The sequence below is a fragment of the Physeter macrocephalus genome, chromosome 20 (assembly GCF_002837175.3).
Source record: "Physeter macrocephalus isolate SW-GA chromosome 20, ASM283717v5, whole genome shotgun sequence".
NCBI classification, from domain to species: Eukaryota; Metazoa; Chordata; class Mammalia; order Artiodactyla; family Physeteridae; genus Physeter; species Physeter macrocephalus.
The window spans coordinates 6,555,098-6,562,146 of NC_041233.1; positions in this window are offsets into that span (position 1 = coordinate 6,555,098).

Below are 7,049 nucleotides of genomic sequence, written 5' to 3' on the forward strand. Positions count from 1 at the left end.
TGGATCTAAGGACAGTGAAAATTCAAGTAGTATTAAGACAGTTCACGGCACACTGTCACTTGTAGTGGCTTGCATGATGGTCACCCAGCACAGTGAAGGTCCCACTGAAGTTAAGGCATTGAGAAACCAAGCGGTTACTGCCAGAGAACAGCATGAATGCACAACAGATTCAAAAACTGTGGGGTGGAGTGGTTGATGCTGAGGCAGGAAAGCTTAAGAAGTGATTGGCAGAGTCTTAAATTCTAGTTCAAGGCAGTCTGAAAACCAGGGACTTTCACTGACTATGCTAAAAGCATATCTTATCTTTTGCAACCGCAACTAAACCAAAAGGGAGATTCTCTGGGTTCCTGATTTACAATATCTGTTAAAGTCATGACCTCCTCTTTTCTCTCACGGATAGTTAGGGGACCGACTGGAAAGAGTGAGAACTGGGAGATTCTGAATGGGGACAGGTGGCCTGAGGACTCAGAACACACAGCTTCTGAAGTAACCCCTCCTTCTGTATAAAGAGGCTCTTCCTCACTTCCCTAATGACCTAGTATAATCTTTTGTTTTTTTAAAAAATTTATTTTATTTATTTATTTTTGTCTGCGTTGGGTCTTCTTTGCTGCGCGTGGGCTTCCTCTAGTTGCGGCGAGCGGGGGCTACTCTTGGTTACGGTGCACAGGCTTCTCATTGTGGTGGCTTCTCTCGTTGAGGAGCACGGGCTCTAGGCGCGCAGGCTTCAGTAGTTGTGGCACGCGGGCTCAGTAGTTGTGGCTCACGGGCTCTCGAGCGCAGGCTCAGTAGTTGTGGAGCACGGGCCTAGTTGCTCTGCAGCATGTGGAATCTTCCCGGACCAGGGCTCGAACCCGTGTCCCCTGCATTGGCAGACAGATTCTTAACCACTGTGCCACCAGGGAAGCCCACCTAGTAGAATCTTGTCTGAGGAAGTCATTTTGCAAACGGAATTCTAGGCCCTTTGGACCTCCCCTCTTCTCAGTGTCTTCAGACCAAAACCAGAGCTAGGTACCAACATATCCCTCTTGTTGTAAAGCCAGACCTAGCTGGAGGAGATTGATACACCAAAGTAATTGCACAGTTTTGCTCTTTTTATCGGTAAAACACATGGGAATTAATTCTGAGGGTGCTAAACCAGGGAGGGAAGAACAGGATGTTTCCTTTCCAAGCGATTTCAGCTCAATGTGCTTCCTGGAGTGGGAGGAGTGGTTCCAACTGTTTGCTTCTTCTTCTTCTTTTTTTTTAAAATTTATATATTTATTTTTGGCTGCGTTGGGTCTTCGTTGCTGCGCGCGGGCTTCTCATTGCAGTGGCTTCTTTTGTTGTGGAGCACGCGCTCTAGGAGCACAGGCTTCAGTAGTTGTGGCATGCGGGCTCTAGAGCGCAGGCTCAGTAGTTGTGACACACGGGCTCAGTAGTTGTGGCTCACAGGCTCTAGAGTGCAGGCTCAGTAGTTGTGGTGCACGGGCCTAGCCGCTCCACGGCATCTGGGATCTTCCCAGACCAGGGCTTGAACCCGTGTCCCCTGCATTGGCAGGCGGATTCTTAACCACTGCACCACCAGGGAAGCCCCCTAACTGTTTGCTTCTTGCTATGAGACCTGGTAGTCCATATACCAAGAGAAGTTGAGATGCCTGCATTTCTTTGGCATCATGTAAGAGCAGGGATCCAAGGAAGTGGGAAGGTTGGTGTGAATATATTGTGTATGACCCACCCACCAATCCCCTAACTCTGTCCCCTGAAAGGGACCGGAAGATACTCCCTTCATCAAGGCATTGAGAAATACATTTGGTGAGGGAAAGGCCACCACCTCTCAAAAGCACTGTCATGGCTATTTTACATACATCAGGGATGCTGTTGAGAGCTGCTGGAGTTAAACAGACTCTGTCATGTTTGCCAGGATCCCAGGCGCCAGAGGCCAGCAGTGCCACAACCAACAGAAGAGGCAAGGTCATCTTGGTAGAAGACATGGTGACCATGGCCATTCGCAGGGTCAGCCTGGGACTCAGAACGGTCTGCGCATCAGATGTCTTTGGCAGAAACAAATTGATCATGGGCCCCCTAGAACCAAAATAGATGAGCAGCCCTCTATGGCCCTATATGATTCATATGACAGAAGCAAACCAAAACTCTCTGGGTCTGACTTAAGTCATCAATAGACAACATTATACCCATATCCAGTGCTTAGACCTGAACTTGAATGCTACAGAAGTGGCAAATTCCTGCAACATCCCAATTGTACTGTCCGACTGATGTAGAAGATGGACAGGTCCGGGATAGTGACAATGGGTTATCATAAACTTCATAAGGTGGTGACTTCAATACAGCAAACCACACAGCCCCTGGAGGAAAGTGCTTTTTTCTCATTCCCAGTGAGCAAAAAAACTCCAAATGCTGCTTTGTCTCATCTGGCAAGGATGACTACCCATCTTGCTTTCGACGGCAACTTGATTATGCCAATGTGATTTTTAGAAATCTTAATCACCTCCATCATCTTTAGGACACAGTGACTACTACACTGATGATATGTTTTGAAGATCTGAAGAGCAGGAATAGTAGCTGTTCTAGATAACATTAGTAGGAAACATGCAAATTGTTGTGTGGGAAATATCTCTCACTAATCTACAGAGGCTAGTGACCTTAGGAAAGCTTTTTAGAAGGTCCAGTGGTCTAGGTTGAGATGTCTCCTCCAAAGTGAAGGATGAACTGTTGCACCTTATGCCACTTCCTACAGGAAAGAGAGATACAATGCTTGATGACCCTTTTTATGGAAGCAACATTTGTCCCATTCGCCTGTGCTTCTCAGACTGGGTGACTCAATGGGTGATAATTTTGAGGAGAGGCCCAGAGGCAGAAGAGACTTTCCATGTGGCTCAGGCTGTGGTGCAATCTGTCCTGCCACCTACGACTCCGTGGATCCAATTGGTGCTCCAACGGCAGATTGGAGAGGTGTATGGTGCTTGTGACAAGCCGTGTTAGGAGAATCACAGTGTCAGCTATTAGTGTTTGGAGCAAACAGACACCTTCTTCGTCGAATAGCTATTTTCCTTGGCTCGCTACTGCACCACAGAAGAGATTGAATGCATGATCCATGCAGTCTGAGCTGTCCATCTTGAGCTGGATGTTATTTTGATCCATTAAGCCACCAAGTCGGGTTCAGCAAAAGACCCAACTACACTGGAGAGTCTCAATATTCAGGAGGACAGGTTAACATGCTCCATGGATGTAAGTCAACTTCTCTCCCCAGCTGGCCCACTGTTTATTCAATGGATTTATGGACACAGTGACTGTGCAGGCAGAGAATGAAACCACCCATGTTTTTAACAATCTAGACTTCCCCTCTCCAGGCTAACCTGACTCCTTACCAGCATTTACTAACCAACTATGAGTTCTTTCTAAAGGTACCAGATTCAGCCACCTGGAAGCAGATTATATAGATTGGACTTCTTTATGCATGGAGGGGATCAGCAATTTGTCCTCACTGGAATAGAAAATGCTTCTGAACTTGGATTTACTGTTTTTGCCCAGCTATCATCCTTGGGCTTTCCAAATGCCTTGTTCATCATCATGGTATCCTATACAGTATCACTTCTGACCAAGGTCTCACTTTACACCAGAAAAAGAAATGCAGTGGGTTCATTTCTGCCCCTCAGTAGAAGCTGGCCTTATAGAATAGTGGAATGACTAATTGTTGACTTAGTTATAGTGCCTGCTGAAAGACACATCTGTAAAGACAGTATGACTGTCCTATAGCACGTAGAATATCTTCTGAACTCAAGGCCAATGTATGGTGTTGCTTCTCCTGAAGCCAGGATACATGGCTATAGATCCAAGAGGATGGCATCTCTCATGAATACACCCAATGACCCACTTGCAAATTTTTTGTTTCTGTTCCCTTTACCTCTGGGCTCTGCTAGTTTGAAGGTCTTAGCAATCAGCAAGGAATTCTTCCATGGGGGAAATCAAGCATAGTTCCCTTAAGATTGAAATTGAGACCCCTGTGGCAGTGGGTAAGAGTGCAAAAAGAGCGTGATGGTAGTGACAATCAGGGGATGCAAGGCTGCTGTTATATGATGGGCAAAAGAGGCCAATATGGGACTTCCCTGGTGGCGCAGTGGTTAAGAATCCTCCTGCCAATGCAGGGGACACGGGTTCGAGCCCTGGTCCGGGAAGATCCCACATGTTGTGGAGCAACAAAGCCCGTGCGCCACAACTACTGAGCCCGAGTGCCACAACTACTGAAGCCCTTGCACCTAGAGCCCACGCTTCGCAACAAGAGAAGCCACCGAAATGAGAAGCCTGTGTGCCACGTCGAAGGGTAGCCCCCGCTCACTGCAACTAGAGAAAGCTCACACGCAGCAACAAAGACCAACACAGCCAAAAATAAATAAATGAATAAATAAATTTATAAAAGAAAATAAAAGAGGCCAATAGATAGAATCCAGCCATGGTGGTGCCTCATGTTACTGGCATGTCCAGTGAAAAACAATTTTTTGTTAAAAAAATTAACATACTCAGATCCCTCAGACCTAAGGGTTATCCCCTGATTAGCTAAGATTCTTGATAAAGGGAAAGGGGGATTTGTAATGTGCATTAAAGAGCGGAGTCATAAACTGATATAATGATATACCAATTAAAGCCTTGCGACCAACTGCAAAAATAAGAACTTTAACTTCTACTTATATTTTCTTCCTTGCTGTGTTATATGTATATTTATATCTATTTTAACTAATTATCCTTTACTTTTAACTTTCTTCTATTTTATGTAGGATAAATTAGTGAAAGATATCATAACAATTTAATCTTTGTGATCAGAATATTGAGATGGGACTGTGGCAGAATTAAAGGAGGAATTACTATCACCCGAAGATCCTGGACTTCAAGCTGGACACAGAAAATGATCCCTCAGTGTGACCCCTTTGGAGGAAGGACTGAAGGTATTTTTCAGTTGTATAAGGAATATTGCATTATATTAAGTGGGAGCATTTTTATTTTATATAGTTTTTATTTTCAGAATTGTAAGAATAGTGAGAAGCACAGTTGATGCTGGGTGGTCAAGGGACAGACTATTGTTGACATTTGACATTTTGGGGGGCTGCTTTGGAAGTATGGTGAAGACTGCTAGTTCCTCCCCAAATCCATCTCCCCTTCATCCATAATAACAGAACCTTGACTTTTAGCTGTGCATATTGCCATATGGAATAAAAATTACATTTCCCAGTCTCTCTTGTAGCTCTCTTATTAAGGTAACTAAGTTCTACCGATGAGTAGCAGATGCATTGTGTGCTATTTCTGGGAAGGCTCCTCGAACTAGAGAGAACAGGTGCCCTTTAGTCCTTCCCTGTTCCTCCTAATGCCATCCTGGCATTAGGTGGATGCAATGGTTGCAGAGCCAGCAACCATCCTGGATCATAAGGTTGTCTTGTGACTAGAGGTCTTGCATGGTGGAGGAGAAATATCAGAGCATGGGCCTTTGATGACACTGTATTCTTTCAGTAAAATAAAATATAAACAGATATTTTTTTGATTGTCCAGGCAAGCACAGGGAAGACCAATATAAGCGAGGCATGTTTCTGTACTAAGGAAACTTATAAAGAATTGGGGTGAGTGACAATTATGCAAGGATGCTCCGTAAGCACACAGGGGATGCACCTAAACTAATACTGAGTGGATGAGGGTGTGGTCTGGGAAGTCTTTCTGGAGGAAGTAACCCCCTTACAAAGGAATGGGATCTGGCAAGTTGTTGGAAGAAGAGGTTGAAAGAGTTTCCTTGGCAACGGGAGTTAAGGGGCGTTAACACTCATTAGCACCTCAAGAGACAAGTCTGGGAGGTCAGCTAGGGTAGGAGTTTGGACTTTATCCTCAGAACAATGAGGGGCAAGTGAGAGAGGGAAAGTATAGAGGAACTAGAAAGGAGCGTGACACCAAAGGCACACCTGGCCCTGATGAAGCACCTGAAATGTATTAGGAGGGTGTAAGCACTAAATAATTTGTTGGAAAAGCAGCGCTGGTCCAGGCTCCACCGTGGGGGAGGACGGGTTCGTTTAAAGAAAGAGAACACACAAGTAGGCAGGAAGCTGATACTACTGGAGTCTTGGAGATTTCGGGTCCCTTTCTTTTGTTTACCGGAACTGCTTGCCTACAAGTGCTCCCAGACGGCAGCTTGGCCAGCCCTCTCTGCCCACAGCACTCTACAATTCCCGCCCCCCTCCCCCCGCCCCCCCCCAAGGTGATGCTAGAGAGGCTCCCTGGGGCGTAAACTCAGTCAGTCAAAGCCTCGGAAGAGCGACCCCTCTGCCAGAGCAAACGAGAGAGCTTGTCTGTCTCATGGGCAGGCCGTCCTGCTGGATGGGCCGGATTGGAATGGGAGGCAGCACGCCGAGAGCGGCCATCCGCTCTCTGAGGTCCCGCGGGCTCCCTCCGCTGCCCCGCCCCCGCGCTTCCCGCAGCACCAGCTGCTTTCCTGGGAGGTGAGGGGCGAGCATCCCCCAGCCCACCGAGGGAGCACCGTGTGGGGCGCACTATGAGGATTTCCGGGAGAAAACAGCCCCGCTTACCACCGAGACCAGGCGGCAGCCATAGGGACCATACTTTTCCTCACTCTGCGTACGCAAACTTAACCTCAAAAACACAAACCCTGTCTTTGGCATTTCTGGATTTAGAAATATACAAGACCCCAGCATGACATTTTCAAGGAAAAACGCCAATTAGTTCATAGCCACAGAGTCGTAAAGTTTATTTTTAATGTTTAAAAAGATTGCAACGTTTGTCGCTGTTGAAATAAAATAACTAACCAACTTCTGCAAAACAACAAGTAATCATCAGCAGAGAGCGCGAGGCATGGGGCTCCGTCCCAGAAGAACGGGTCGACGCGGCACCCGTCGGGCGGCTCGAGGGGCGTCGGGGGGCCGAGAGGCGCGGGGGCGCGCGGCAGGGGGCGGGGTGGGGGCTTGCGGCGCGGGGGCCGCGCAGTGCAGGGGGCGGGGCGGGCGGGGGCGCGCGGCAGGGGGCGGGGCTCCGGAGGCGCGCGGCGCGGGGCAGGGGGCGAC